Source organism: Channa argus, chromosome 1, assembly GCF_033026475.1.
Source record: "Channa argus isolate prfri chromosome 1, Channa argus male v1.0, whole genome shotgun sequence".
Taxonomy (NCBI): domain Eukaryota; kingdom Metazoa; phylum Chordata; class Actinopteri; order Anabantiformes; family Channidae; genus Channa; species Channa argus.
Genome location: NC_090197.1, coordinates 51,007,792 through 51,024,830, shown reverse-complemented (window position 1 = coordinate 51,024,830; position 17,039 = coordinate 51,007,792).

Genomic DNA, 17,039 nt, shown 5'->3' with positions numbered 1-17,039 from the left:
GTTTTAATCATTGAAGTGTTACAAATGGCATTTGATGTGGAGGAATAGCAGTGATTTACCTCAGGTTTTCCATAATATACACATATATATGTGTACCAAATGTTTTTTTATTTATTTTTTATAAATAATAGTTTTGTATTTTTTGCAATATATTTGAAGGTTTTTGTCCTTTTATCTTATTGACCTGCAGCTAGAGACAAGTTCATTATTAAAACTTCATCTGAAACACGCAAGCAATCAAAAACAATGACTTTATTTACTCCAAGAGTCAGTTCATTACATAAATGGCCTCTTTCTGGAAGGATGATGTTTATTTATTTTAACAGGGAGTTCCCTCCCAAAGCATAATGTGGGGATTGCTACGTGCAGTTTCTTCCCTGGTCCCTGAACAACCATTGTTGCTTAACCCATAGCCTGCATTCAGCCTGCACAGTGAACAAAAAGCCCACCTGAAACCAGAAGGCATGACAGTGTGAAAAAGCCTGGCCAGTTACTGTGGGTTTGTGCAGACACAGATGTGTTGATAGGAGAGGCGCATCCAGCCGTGGCCGTGCTCCCATCGGGTCAAAGCCAGCAGATAAGCAGAGACTGTCAACACTGTAATTTTATCCGCCCACCATACATCTGCCCAAGCTTTCATCTCATAACCCAGATTTGCTTTTGTGGACAGTAATAAGCCCATTATTATTGTCAAACAATACATGGGACAAGAATCCAGCCGAAATAGGGCATCAGTATCTGCGCTCTACTGATAGATCACAAGATTCCAGTTGTTCCGTATCACTGTTGTACGAGCGTTTTCTGCCCATGTGCACACGAGGCTTGCATCAGTGGAAGCAAAAGTAACTTCTGTAACTGTTGCATTCCATAATCACAGATAGGTTAAAGACTCATTCAGCCATAAAGATGTGGCATGTGTGGTGTAACAGAAGGCACAGTATCACTCAACTATAACATTTTTTAAGCAATTGGGGAATACCTATCTCTGATGTGTATCTCAGCTGCAGACATTCACTGTTCTTATTGTTAGCCCTACACTAAAGTATTAGGGTGTGTTACAAAGGAAACCAAAACTGCATAAACAGCATAAAAATATAAAAACACATTGATGGCGACGGTTATTGCTGGAACACGTTACTGTTAAGATAAATTTCAGTTTTTAACCCTGATTTGTGTATTCATTCATGCATTGTCCATCCATTATCTTAACTCCTTATCCTGTTCATAGTGGCAGGGATCTGGAGCCAGATGTCATTGTCATTGGGATGGAGAAATGTCGCCAGTCTATCTCAAGGCCAACAGAGAGACACACACAGACAGATACCCATTCATGCTGATTTGGGTTTTCACTTTAGAGTTAGTCAGGACATTCACTGCGGTGCATTTTCTGGCACCGCATCTGGATTTATCATTCAGGTTGGGTTTCAGAGACAGATGCTCCGTTTTTAGGTTATGGGAGTATGACCTACACCCATCAGTTCTTTTTATGCATCCATGGTTGTGAGTTAGAGTTTGTGCATATTGTTTTAAAGTGATCCCTGTTTGTTATTTTCTACCACATTTTTTAGTTTTGCTCGCCTTTGAATGCAGCAAGTCTGTAGGTCTGAGTACAAGCAAAGGTCTGTTGCTGAGGGGACAGAGGAGTGAGGAAAAGAAAAGACAAGGGCTTTCCAATCCAATTTGTGGACAATGTCTGGCTTCACACAAAAGCAAAGGCAGAACAGAACCAGAGAACAATAACTAGTGGATCATGTAATGTGCACACTAAGTGAGACACTAAATGCACTATATTAATGAAGTGAAAAATCCGGCACGGACTCAGCTGAAGTGGCAGGTATGTAAAAAGAACAGGCCGTTTGCTAAGTGAGTGCATGTGGATGAGGTGGTTGGAGACACTGTGGCTCAAGAGGTAAAGCTGTCATCCATCAATTCCAGGGTTGTTGCATTCATTTCCAGTTCCTCCTGTCAGAAGTCACAGTGCCCTTGACCAAGAACTTGAACCTAAAATTAGTTGCTCGTGGTGACTACAGGCCAGCTGCATAGCAGTTGGTGAGTGAATGTCTGCATGATTGTGTGAATGGGTGAATGCAAAGTAGAATAACGTGCTTTACGTACAGATAAGAAAAGCAGAAAAGTGCTATATAAGTGCCGACCATTTTGACCAACCTACTGGGCAAAAAACTGTGTACACTAGTGACCTTGAGCTGATGACTTTGGTACTGATGGATGGGAGAAAGTGGACCACAGATGGATGGCAAGATACCAAGAACCAGGAGACTGGATAGTTGATGCTTGTGGTAGCGGAGCAGCTCTGGAAACTGGTCTTCTTTTAAAGACATAGTTGGAGGCCAGCAGTGAAGAATTCACCTTGCAGAGAAACAGGAAGTGGCTGATGTGGGACCACTCTAGATGAAAATCAGGAGACCTGAGCATGTGTGGTGAAACCTTCCTGGAGGATAAACTGGAGGCCTGTGTCGGTTACAGATGCACACAGGCAAATGAATGAGTGGACCAGAGACTGTTATCCTGGCCGTCAATACAGGATGACAGGAGTCAAGTCGAGACTCGAGTCTCCAAGGACAAGGGCAACTATGGGAACCGCTGACCCTGTGGTAGCTGAGAAGACAAATGATGAATTTGACCTCAGGATAGGTACCTGAGCTAAAGGGATATCAAATGAAATGGCCAACACAGGATCCAGCAAAGTGCCAAAGGTGTCAGGAACAGGTGGGACATCAGCAAAACCTGACAACTTTGGACTGCGGGACGTGCCGGTAGAACCTGCTGACTGTGAACCATAGGAGGTGTCAGAAAGGACAGCTGACTTGGGAACAAAGGAGACATCCACTGGACTGACTAAGGAACACAGGGAGAATCAGCTGACTCTTGAGATGTTGGTGTCACCTGCTGACTCATGGACACAAGAGATGTCAGCGTCACCTGCTTACTCAGAACACAAGAAGCATCAGCTGACTCAGAAACACTGGAGACATCAGCTGACTCAGGGACATCCTCAGGAAGAGGGACAGTAGGAGGAACTATAGATTGGTGACACTGTGTCATGGTACCTCAGAAGCTCAGGGGACTCTACACGGCTGATCACTGGGGAGACAGTCTGGGTGCTGAGGGTCTTGACAACAGTTATAGAACAGGCTGACTGACTAGCAGAAAGTGCTGACAAAGGGACTGAACCTCCCTGAAATTAGTTATTTTTATCACCAATTGAGAAAACAGAGAAATAAGTGATGTCATGTGGAGGTTTTTTCAAATAGAAGTGAAGAGATATTTTGATATAGGAAAGTGAAGTTATAGAAAGTTTAATGGCATTTATGTACATATGCTACCCAATCTAGTATCAAGTTCAGAATCAGTGAAGGCGTCATTTAATAGCAGGTTTGCTCTTAAAATATCTGTCTTTATAGAAGAAACCAGAGCTGGATCCTTCAGATAATGTGCCCTGTCTCTAAAAACATACACAGACATGTTTGTTTTCATCAGTTGTGCAAATGAATAGTGTCTCAATATAAAACGTTCAGTAGCAAGTTGCATAGCTTTGAGAACATATAATATTTTAAGTTGCCATGTAGCTGCCACAAAATCTTCAGTTGGCTCCACTAATTATATCTCTTGAAATCAAGGTGAGCCAATTTCTCAAATACTCAATTCATAGCTATTTTTTTGGTGAAACGAATTATTCCTCTTTATGATCAACTTGTTGATCTAACATTATGCCATCGAACGCCCCTCTGAGATACATGCCTACAGATGACATCATTTGGAAGAACCTTTACTTCTGATCATGTCATCTCATTGCCCATAGTATGGAGTTTGTAATCATGGCCATCCTGCTTTTCCAGAGCTCCTCCTGATGACATCATCTCAAGAGATAGACAAACATTCACACTCCCATTCAAACCTACAGGCAATTTAGAGTCAACTCTCTAGCTGTGAGGTGGCAGCACTAACCAATCCACCACCTCGCTGCCCTTCTTAGCAAATATTTATTCCCAGCTCTACAGTTTGAGCCGAGCTGTCGTTCCAAGAAAAATTGCAATAATGTTGTGCACTGCATCAAACGGCATCTGGTCACCATGTGGACGGCATTGTATGCAAATGTGAATTACACATCACACTGTGGACCCACTTACACAGATGCTCTATGCATATGCACAAACAAAGTGTATGAAAAAGTGTAAATCATATTACTATGTCGTCACAGTGTGAAAAATATTATGATTAAAACATAGCAATAATGTGAAAAGTAATAATGCCCACTTAGTACACAAGTTAGTACCATATACAATGTTCTTATGAAATGATACAATATGATCAGGGGGTTTGTTGAACATGCAGCATTGTGATTATGGTTTTGCAAGATATGGCTCCCTGAAAACTGATTAATGCTGGGAAAATGTAAAGCAGGTACAGATTACATCAGAGCGTTTGACTTTATGGCTTAATGACAATCAGTCATTTCCAGCAGACAACAAATATTCCTACCAAAGCAAATACACATACTTACACAACCTTGTGTTCGCTTTTTCTGAGAAATCACTGTTCTCCACCATGGAAATTAAAGTTATTTTTTAAGTTCACATGGTTCCTTAACAAAACAAACAAAAAATAACATGCACACATTCCTGGCCTTGAACTTTGATCAATCCTCCCTGTCCTGTCCCACCAATAAGTAAACACACAAGCAACTTATCTCATCTGGGAGATGAAAGACCTTTTGCAAATGAACTGCCAGAATTTGACATTCCTGCTTTAGATACCTGTGACCTTAGTGACTTGTCTCATTACAGATTCCTCAACAACTAGTACATAGTACACAGAAAATCCGTGCATTGAGTAGAAAGTGGTTGCTAGTGGAGCAAAGCCAGCAGGTGGCGCCTAAAGAATTAGGATTAAAATCCTCCAGTGGGGATGAAGTTAGGGTGAGGAGCACAGATGGGACTTTTAACAGAATACAATAAATCACAGGTGTTGCTCTTTATAATCCTCACCGTATTCTGCATTTTGCCATAAGACCAAGAGTTTCAGCACTAGTCTGCACTCACCCAGTCTCAGCAGCTCCTTGTGGTTTAGGGTGGAATAAACCAAAGCTCGAGATAATCTGCTCTTAAACACAGGCAGCCATTCATGTTGACGGCCTCAGACACATTAGCCAGGCTGCATCTGTGTACAGTAAGGGTGAGCAAATACTGAGTCACATCTATCTGGGTACTTACACCATGTCTGCTCACCTCAGGTAGAAGACCTGATGCCCAACAAGACTCAATGTATGTCCAAAAGAGTGTGTGTGTGTATAAATAGGGTGGACAGGATAAGAGCTAAAAACAAGACGAAACACCGAGACAGAATACAAAGACCCAAATCAAATTAAATCAGTAGATTTACATTTGCAAAAACATTTTTAAATAAAACTGAATACTATCACATTCACAAACTGAGAATTTATTGTGGGGCCACTGTATCAGGCTGCATTTGTTATAGCTAAGTGTACATCTATTGTCCCCCTAGAGTTTCTATTTGTCTGTACACACACACACACATATATATAAAGCAGAACAATGGGACTATCAACATCTCAGATAGAATCCCTTCAAATATTAATATAAAACTGAGAATCTATAAACACGCTGGCAGCTTTATGATGTAATACGCACAGCCGTGCTTTGAATGGTGGTGCAGTGTTTAGCAGGTCTCTTCATCATGTTCCTTATCTTAGTAGAACATCTTACTACACTACCTTGTTAAGATCTTTCACCCTAACATTCGACCAGCAGATCAACACTGCCATCCATAGATCATGACAGTAAAATAACAGATCAGAGGCTTCGTGCAGGCTTTCTCTGAAACAGTTGCACCTTACACCTCACTAAAGAAACTAGTAAGTGTCTGTAGTAGCCCCAGGAGACACAGTCCATAAACTTCAAAGTGGTGTTGCATTCGTTGGTTCTTTCTTTATTGTCTTTTGATCAATGTTTGATGATCTCTCAAATGGGGAAACGTGAGTGTAGAGCAAATAAAGGAAAATCATTATTTACAAGGAGAATTACCAGTAAGAGTGTGTATTTTTACAAGTGCTGTTATATATTAGAGAAGTCCCATTTACAGTATGAATACTCGATAATCGGTGTAAAATATCAGGAATACACGTACAGTTCAGAAGATAATTTATTGTGGAATTTCCCGTAAGCTGAGCCGATCGGCTTCTTTGGAGAATCAAAAACTGCAGAGGGAAAGTTCAAGAGGAGGCTGAGGAGCTGCTTTATGGTCCATGACACGGTGAAATGCTCAATACAGGCTTCTACTGTCTCAAGTCAATGAGGAAAACTTCAAAAAGCTGACATGATAAAAGAAGAATAGAAGCCAACATGTTGTTTATGAGGGTAAGAAAGAAAAAAGCTATGTAATATTTCATGAATGCGCAAAACAATAGAGTTTATTGATTGTATAGTTCATCTCCTTCTATATATATTATATATATTATTATGATGCTACATGAGTAAACAGTAAATACTGATACTCTCTACCAGTCCTGTATAAATTCTGAACAGTAAAGATTTCAGTGATACTCGGTGTTTTACCTTTGAAAAAACCTTGTTTATTCAGAAACTTGTTGTTGTTATTATTGTAAAATTATATATCAACCAGTGGATGATTCGTGGAAGTTTTGTTGATTTTGAGCCACTGGCCACAGACAAAACTTTACAGTATAGGATATAACATCATTACAGGTGAGTGTGCTGTAAATAAATGCAGTTTTACAGAATTACAAGTGTATGATGTATGATGATGTATATTTTCAGTATAACATCACATCTAAACCGTTAGATTATTTTCAATTAAACAGAATATAGATCATTGTTAGATTTTTAAAAATGCACATTCCTTTGTCCATACACCACACACTTATAAATATTAATCTCTAAGGAAACCCCACAGCATAGGGTGTGACATCATGGAAGAACATCCAACATCCGTTGTGCAAAAACTGTAGTTTTGAACCCCCCCCCCCCCCCCCCCCCCCCCCAAAAAAAAAGGCATTTCTTTCCTCATTCAATGTGTGCAGGAAGATGAGGCCACCACATATTTGGTTACTGTATATTATTAGGCGGATTTCTGGATAAAGGCTGAGCAATATTTCTTTCACGATTAACTTTTTTATTTTCATAGGTTAATTTCCCATAGTGTTTATTTATGAATTTATAGCTATATTGTTCACACAATGTGATGATCATAGAGGTTTTTCAGTGCCGTAGTACCAACATTTAGGCTGCGCTGACTCTTAGAAGTTAAGATAACCTGGCTCACCCGTTTCTTGCCCTGTCAGATGTCAATATGACATTATGACATTATAGTCCTGGACCTTAGCAATGATTTTGATAATGGTGATTAGAAAAACAATATTATCCAAGTTAGCGTAAAGAGGATTTATCCTTTTAACACTAGTCGTGACGCATACATATTGCAAACTGCAGCCGGAAGTCTTTGTTTTGGTGATGCCACAGCCCCATAAATCGGCTCAAAAAACCATATGATGGCAAGAGGCAATAAAAGTCAAAACAAGCAGTGAACAATGCATGTCCTCCCTCCTTCGCCCGAAGCTTCATTTTCTCATGTTTTTTTTTTTTTTTCTTCAGCTTTATTTGTGTGGTTGCTGAGTGAAAGCCACCACAGTGGCAGAGAGGCCCAGAATAGCCGAGGGTGGGGAAGGCCAGAGGACTTGCATGTGGGCTGCTGAGCTGTGGACTCTGTAGTGTCTGTAAACCATCCACCCGCCTGTGGAACAGAGGCTGCTTCCTTATGCATGCCAGTGGTCAGAGTCAGGCCTACACACCCTCAACTATTTCTGTCCTCTCCTCTTAATCTTACTCATTTTCTTTCTTCCTCTTTCACCCGCTTTCTCACATGCAGCTGCCTGTGAAGTGCTGAAGCGTATTTGGAAATGCAATGAAAGGCAGCAGCAATATTGAGTTTTAGAGGTAGAACAGATACCTCACCGCTGTCCACTCGCCACTGGAAAAAACCTCAAACATATTTTTATTCTAGTGCTCATTTCCAGCTGTAACTGTTATAGAATTAATTGTGAGTCAAACTGTTTTTTGGCAGAACCTATATAGACCCTGTTTTGTCGGCATGCTGTCTATTTTAACACATTTATTTTTGGCCGCTATGCTGAAATACAATACCGGTGACACAACGTATTTCATCTTGTTGTAAACTGCAGCGAGGAAGGAAGTGTTTAAATGCAAATGGAAGGAATAAACTCTGCAGTGCTTGAAATGGGTGCTACTATTTCAGGATAAAAAAAATGGAAGCAGCACGGGGGGGAAAAAAAGGGATAAACACACCCAGTGGTGCTGTTAATCACAGCCACCGTCATCAGTGTGAAATGCACTTTTAACGATAACACTGACATTCCTGATCGTACAATTATGTGGAGCCAATTAACTACAATTCAGTCACTAATGAATGTTTGTCACCTTAAGGCAGGGAAGAGAAAAATGTGAAGCATTTCTTTTGTCCGGGATCTGAGTGCGTTGTCCAACTGCACTGCTGGGAAATATAAATTGAAACAATGTAATGACAGGCTGCTGGGGAATTCTTCAGCAGCACAGAGCGCGGTATTGTTTTACGCAGGCCTTAAGTTAACATTTGTTATTCTCCGGCTTTCTTTGCCGACTTAAATGTGCAGTGTGCAGCAACACAAAAGGGCCGTATGAGTGAAATATTGCCCGTGTGTGTGTGTGTGTGTTTGAATGCATTCCTGGCACCTGGTGAAGCTCAAACACACAGAGACTAGTGTACGTGTGAGATTATGATGCTGTGTGTGTGTGACTTCGTATGATTTATGGCGCAGGGGGCCTCCCATAGAAAACGTCTACATCCCCCTCTCAAACGCCCTCGTGTCTCTCACACAGTGCTTGTCTGGAAACGAGCCAGCTAGGCCTACTGTATTACTGGGGTTTACATACAGTGTGTGACACGTTTGTGGTTCAGTGACCTAAATTGCCCACACTGTCAAACCCAGCACATGTCAGCCCAGATATGTGAAGAAATCCTTTCGTCTTCCATGCTCACATAATGAACCCCCCTGCCTTGTCTTCACATGTCGGCTCAGACATATCTCTCCAGACCAGCCCCTAATAACTCTGATTGACGGCTAGTCTTGGCTCCGCAGAGTAAGCGATAAGCAGCCCCAGATGGGGCAGGTTGGATGTGTCTGCCTACATGACTTAGCCCCTAAGTCTGGGACAGAGGTGTGGACCAGCACTGAGCTTGTGGCCCAACCCCCACCTCATGTCAAATACATACCACATGGGAGACGTGTGGATCACCGCTTCATCTGCCCCGTGGGCGAATTGGCCGATCCAGATAGAGCTGATGTGTCCCAAAACTCTCAATGAGTTGCATGGGCAGCCAGTAAAATATAACCTACGTTTGCTCGTTAGCTCACCGAAGAAATCTGAGGTGCTGACCTTGGCCTTTAATGTCGTAATTTTATATTTGTGCACTTTTGACAGTTCTGAGTGAAAAGGTTAAGAGGTAGCATTACACAATGCTGCTGTAAAGAGCAGTTGAAAAATGATCGCTAATCACAGCAGCACAGAAGATGAGTAATGGTCATGTGATGGCGGCAGGTGGAATGTTGGTTGTCTGACCTGGCTGAACAAAAAGTTATTAAAATCAACCTCTATTAGTTTACAGTGTCAGTGCTCAACCAGATTTGTATATCTACTGTACAATAACACTGATTCTTTATTTTGAGTTTCAAATATAATTCCAACTTTTTTGGAAGTATATGTGTGGGTTACAATGATTTATGCCAGGAGTAAAAATTCAAAAGACATTACTAAGGGTTTAGCAGGATGTTTAGCAGGTATGCTATGTTCATCTTCTTTTAATATTTGAGCTTGTTACCATGCTCAGTTAATTAGTTAATTAGTTAATAGTCCACATACAGACATGGCCTCCACACAGTCTGTTTCCATTGTGATTGGCTTTAATTAGAAATGAATGAATTAAACTATGTCTGTGCCTCCTTTCAATGAATGAGGGGTAAAGGGGGCAGAATACTTGGCCCTGCAGGTTTAGGGTCGAAATGTATTGGAATATATTATTACGCTGAACAAGGACACGTATGACCAGGAAGAAATAATTCCAGCAAGTAAATCCACCTCCAGTGTTTATATGGGCACCTCACTATTGCTTTACAGCAGATTTGAAAAAAATGATAACCAATCCTTAAATGACTTATTTTGATTCTCCAAGAATGTTGGTAAGATCTTGTCAGGTAATTATCGGTTCAGCTCCCAATAACACTGAAAGTCTCTGTGTTGATGATGCACTCAGTTTGCACCCTTGTGGTCTCTCGGTGCCTCACCTCTTGGTACGCGCTCGGTTTCGCCACACACGCTTGGCGTCTCAAACCTCCCGTGCATGCTCACTGGCTCTGAATACAATAATGGCTGAGGTATCCCTGGTATTTGTCTAGCCCCCGCAGCAGCACCCTCAACCTTTGACACATGGTAGAGTTTCTGTGGAACGTTATTACAGGCTTCCACACAATGCTTTCTGAGCTAATTTCTATGTTTGAGTTCAGAAGTGCAGAGTATGATACAGTGTGAGCCTTGTTGTAATGTTTTATAAAGTAAAGAGTAGTTTTGTGAAGTTGAACAAAGGCTGAAAGGTCAGCAGGAGCAAGAACCCGCGATGTTTTTCCCTTCGGCTGACACGTTTCAACAGGTCACGACAATATTATCACTGTCGACTTCGACGGTGTTTTTATGTAACAGTCACAGCACAGAGATGTTTTACCCACCTTGGGTAGGTACTTCGCAGCATTCTCGGCATTTGGCAGCACAGCGGTGGCCTGGTTAGCACCGGTTCGAATCTACCTGCTGGCTGTGGCCTTTCTATGTGGAGTTTGCGTGTTCTCCCCATGTTTGCGTGGGTTTCCTGCAGGTACCCTGGTTTCCTCACACAGTCCAAAGACATGCATGTTGGGTTAACCACTGACTCTAAATTGCCTCTGGGTTTGAACATAAGTGTGAATGGTTGTCTGCGTCTGCGTCTGTCTCTCTGTTTTGGCTCAGAGGTAGACTGGAGACGTGTTCAGGGTTCTAGCTTTAGCCTAATGACAGTTGGGATCAAATCTGATCAGGATAAACAGCTAAAGAGAATTGATGGATGGATTTTCAGTATCGCGATGTCTCTTTCTCTCAGCTTCTATTTCACACCTCTGTGGACTGAGAAGCTCTACATGTACAGTGTGGAATTTGAAGCCTAGTAGCAGTTGATCAAATTAACAAAAAGTTTAAAAAAAAAATGCTACATTTGCCACTTATGTGACAATTACAAGATTTTAATCAACATCATCCTGGGGGGAAAAATGTAAAAGACTGAGATTTGATTGAACAAGGTGATATGAATGAGTTTATTTAAATTAAAGATGCTGAGATTTTATAAAAGTACAGCAGGTGGTGTATCTGTATCCTGGCTCCATATTTTCCATGCTTTCCTATTCCGTCCTTTCTGCCTTTTCAGGTTCAGGGCTGATGTGGGATTGGGGGATGCATGCCATACATAGAGCTTCCAATAAAATACTCAAGAATGTGTTTTTTTATTTATTTTATATTATTTCAAATGACTCAATTACAGAATTTTTAAAAAATGCAATCAGCTAATTCAAAGTGTTTCAAAGTTGGCAGCCGGAAACCTTCAATGCCTCAAATGAACTGTGCTTTTGGAGATAATCTCACCAGATGTTACAGAGTACAGTGCCGTTGCTGGACTTGAAACCACACAATCTGCCAATCTGATGAAAATCAGCCAATAGAGACTCACTCTAATAATGTACAGCACTGCAAAACACTCCAGAGATCATAAATACTCATTATTATTGGCATAATGTCATCTGCCGAATTATATCAAAGTCCTGACTTTCTGAAAATGATTTACGACTCCTCTCATCTACTGATGATTCTAGTAGCAACAAAATGTGCTTTCTTTTAATGGACACAAGAAAATGTGAAAATCAGCTACAAACAGGAACATTTGACTTTTTTTTTTGGACCGTGGAATGTTATTTACTGACTAAACAGATAAGACCTTCAGCAACCAAACTGGAGCTGCATTCGGACTCCCAGTGGACATCCAAGTAGGCATGAAGAAAAACAGGAAGTCATTATTTAGTCACATTTAGGGTGAGCCAGCAACGAGCGGTTTCAGTAAAACTCAGCCACCTGCCAAAGCTGCCTTTTAACAAGTGTCTAATCTGCTCCAAGTAAAAACTAGAGCTAAGCAGCTATTCACTCATTATCTCACTGGTATCTCACAAGGAATGCTGAACATTTTCCTTTTTCCCCTTGTGACCCAAGAGAGACGCTGCTAAAAAGGTTGCTGTCTGGGTTGTTGCTCCATAATTGCAGCTAACATCAGTTTACTTACATTATCTCCCTACATGAAAAGTCATTATATAAACACTGCTGTGTAGATACTGCAAATTCCCAAGGCCTAAAATATGTTTAAAAAGGAGACACAGACTCTGCCAGGGGCTAAAGAATAAATAGAGGACGTCATATGTACTGCACAGGGTCTGTCAAGATCTCCACCTGCAGAACAGGAGATATCCATGACCAATGTAGGTGGCGATATCCTACGCCCAGCCAGATGTGAACACAGCCTCCAGCTGACCTCAGCGTGACTCTAGCTGGTGTCTTACTCCACTCACCCGTCATTCAGATGGGTGAAGGCAACCTGCCAATTCACTTGGACATAATAGCCCTCTGGTTGTGGACGGAGCAGGATATAGGCTGGTGGAAATGAACAACCACAATCTGATTGCAAGAGGGTGGCCTGTGGAACGGCTACTGGAATTCCAGTGGGAAGACTTACTCCTTACAAAGTGATGTATCACTTGCTCTCTTTCCAAAGAAGTGAGTCAAACAGCGGCACACTAGCATGGATGTGGTCGGGTAATCTAACTGTAGAAGAATATGTTTGTCTCTGCACGCCTGAGGGAAAATCCCCACTCTGACCCGTTTACACTACCATCATTATGAGATGCCTAATGCATTCCAGGAGATATTTTTCTGACAAAATGTATCATTAAGTGATATTTATTTGTTGCATGGTTTCCCTCAAAGTTTCCATCTCCCAGTGAACATCATTTTGCTGCAATCAGTTGTGGTTTGCATATGAACGTCATGTCAGCGTAGACAGGCAATACAGTACAGATAGTAAGCAACAACAATAATTAGAGAGTGTTGGCAAAGTTTTCCCATTGGCAAAATTAAAGAGTGACGCTGTCTCATACAAATGGAGCATGACTGTGGCTGCACTGCATTCTGGACTTTTAAGGCTATCAGGGGTGAAGTGCTAAACATGGTTCTCTTACGAGGTTTTTCTCCCAACGGATTTTTCTGGCCACTAATGAACAAAGCTAATGGGCAAATGTTCAAGCTGTAAATGCAAAGTTGTATCTTTATATCATATTTCTGCCGTATTAAAGCTCAACAGTTTCTTAATTACCCACAGTTCAATAATAAGATGAATGTGGAGTCATGTTTATGGCCACTGTATCAATATAACGGGTATATGTAGTCTCCTTAATCACCTCCCGAGGAAGATATCTGCCAAGTAGCCGCTTCATATTGTTTACCAGATATTTTAATTGCCAATGTCTTCAGTGTCGACAGCACAGTAGTTTTTCAACTCCCTCGATAAAAACAAAATCTCAATTGATGAACTCTGAATTGAAATTCTGAAAGAAGAGGGGATGCTACACAATGGTTAATATCACCCTCTTCCAACCTTTTTGAGATGTGTCGCTAATATTTTCCATGAAATGATAAAATTTCTCAGTTTCGACAGTAAAATATGGGCTGATGAGATCTGCAAATCATTCCATTCTGTTTTTATTTAGGTTTTACACATCGTCCCAACTCTTCCGGAATCGGGGTTGTGATTAAGTAGTTTAAGTTTGTTAAATATAACTCATTCCACCATCAAATGTCCACTGAACTGCCGAGCTTTGCTGTGTGGTGAAGGGACCAGCAGACACTGTTCTTTGGCAGAGGGGCAGTGGGAGGGAGCGATTGTGTTGATTACTGTGTAGGTGAGTGTCAGAGCTTTGAACCTGATGCGGGCGGCATCAGGTTAAAAAAAAAACAGTAAGTTGCACAGAAAATAAAATCCATAATTTTAGAGCTTGACTATGTCCTGCTGTCCTTGCTCTTAAACTCAAACTCACACCTTTCCATTGGTTGAGTTGCTAAAATAGACACAAAGGCTGAGGTGCTACCTCTGGCGTGTGTGGTCTGCTGTAATTCAGAATGGAGCATTGCCCACGCACACACAGAAAAACATTTTTGGGATGTGGCCACAGAGCAAGACAGTGTTTAGACTACCCACAATCCCCTCCTCCTCTCTGCTTGGCTGCACATCTTCTGCCTTCAGAACACTGTCCAGTGCCCTCAGTGTCGAGTCCCTCCCTGTGTGCGGAGAACATTGTGAAATGCTTACTGTCAGAATGAAAATAAATGTGCACATGAGGACAAAACAGGGAGAAAGCTTTGGTAAAAACATTGTACATGAGGATGATGACATGACTGGATAAAATTTATACGGAACATGACTTCGATACACTTTATGATTCCAATTCCAAAAAAAGATGGGAAGGTTTGACCTTTTTACCTTTGGCCTTGTCCCTTGTGCACATAGATTCCTCGTGATTCTTTGAATCTTTTGATAATATTATACACTGCAGATGGTGGGATTTTCAAAGTCTTCGAAATTTTACATTGAGGAACATTTTTCTAAAAGTGTTCCACAAGTTTTTGGCAAATCTCCGCCCATCTTTACATTTGAGAGGCTCTGTCTCTGAAATTCCCCTTTTATTAACCTAATTAGTTGTCAAATGCTCCTCCATTACTTTTCCAGCCTTTTTGTTGCCGCTCTTTTAACTCTTTTGAGATGTGTTGCTGCCATCAAATACAAAATGAGCTAATATTTTTTTTGGAATTGGGGTTGTAGTTTTATTATAGAAACAACCTTTTTGATGCCCTATTCAGATTTATTCATAGCAGGAATTCAAATGGTGGATAGTTTTATCCATATCTATCCACATCCTCTTTTCATCCTTCCACAGTTTTTTGGTCACATGATAGATAAATTACATATCATAAAGACCAGACACTTCTATAACTGCACTGAAAAAGCAGCAGTCCATTTTTCTTCACCTCCGTTACACAGCCCGCCTCAGACACTAAGTGATAATGATGTAGCTTACTCCTAAATGGGTGTGAACGTGTGTCATAGCCGAGGGAGGCTGACGGGTGGAGTTGGAATATGTGTCAACTGGCTGAGGTATCAACATGAGATTAAAACTGAATCTGCGAGACGGGAGAAAGTCTCCGACCGCGCTTGTTGAAGACACATGAGTTACAACAGAACACACGAGCAGAAAATATACAGCGATCAGCCACAACGTTAAGCCGACCTGTGCGATTTAATTCAGTCCACCACATCGGCTCTGTCATCAATTCTACTTTTACAGAAACTGTCAGAAAGGTCATATATATGTTTATTACTGAGGTGAAAGTGGGTAGTGGGGTCGTACTGGAGCCCATTATAAGAAGACGTGGCTCTAATGTTTTGGTTCTAGTGTTTTTCTAAGGTAATTCCCTTCAGTAGAAAAGGACGGGCTTGTTAACCTGACCTGAGATCACTGCAGTGCGTGTCTGTTGGGGAAAACTGACCTCAGTGGAACAGTTCAGAAAAACCTCACTTTGAAAGCTCCCCCTGTGTACAGGGACGAAGACACGGGCCAAAGCAGACCAAGACAAATTAGTGTTGAACTGGAATTTAAAATAGGTCTAATTTCCTCCATAAACAAACCTGAAAGACAACTTGTGATGGAAAAACAAAAAAATAAGATGACAAACATGTTCCTGGCAAACACTGTGTGTTTCACAGAATAAACCCAACAGTGTTGCTGTTCATGGGGGAAAACCATCACCAAGGACACTAAAAGCCTGTCAGGGCCAATGAGGACGGTTGGAGGTGTGTTGCTTGTTCGTATTTTTTAATGAAGCAGAACTAGGAAGGTTAAATCAGTGGTTATTCATGACTTCATAAATCATAAAGCATATAACAGTAATTAGCCATTAGGAAGCCTGCGTCATTTGATCAGGCTACCAAGCCAGAAACAGTTGTTTTGAACTGTAGCTGATATTTCTCTTAGAAACAGCTTTTAGTTTGCTCTCAATCTGATCACACTTTCTTGCAGTGCGGTGCTGTATATGTACTTTTTCTCTGTTTGTATTCAACACATGAAGCTTTAAAAAAGTCCAGTACAACTCCAACTGAACCTCAGCAAAATTGAGCTTTTAGTGAATCTCCGCTTGCTTGCAGAAATCAGCACAGGGCTAAACACGCCATGTACACAATAGTGAAGGAGGCACATGTAAAACCTGTAACCTGCTGTGTCACCCAAGATGCCAATAGATGCTTACGTCAATCAAAGTTTGAGCTTCTTGGATGAGGATGTTAAGTCTTCGGGTTTGCAGGATCACACAACAAGTCACCGGAAAAGTGCTTGTGCATTTATCAGTATGAATTGTTCCATATATTTCTGCTTCCTATTGCGATTTAGGTCTTCCAGTTACTTTTCTTCCTCTTCATCTCTTCCTATCTCCATCATATTTGAACAACTTAAGCAACGTTTTAGCCAAACAAAAGAAATGCAGGTAAACAGACCACATACATGTAGATCAGAAGATAGAGCCTGCGTAACATAACTTCACATCCTCCACAGATGTCTTGCAAGCCGTTGTCTTACACTGGCACATTTACAGATCCGTTGATTAATGTACACTGTCCGCTTAGATGAGGAAATAAAATGATTTATTGGTCATTTATAAAGTTATTAGCTACAAAATATAAAGCCTTTGTACTTATTATGGCTTATTGGAAAGTGGTTCGCAATTTTCTACAGAAGTCATCACTTAAAAAAAAAACTTCCCATC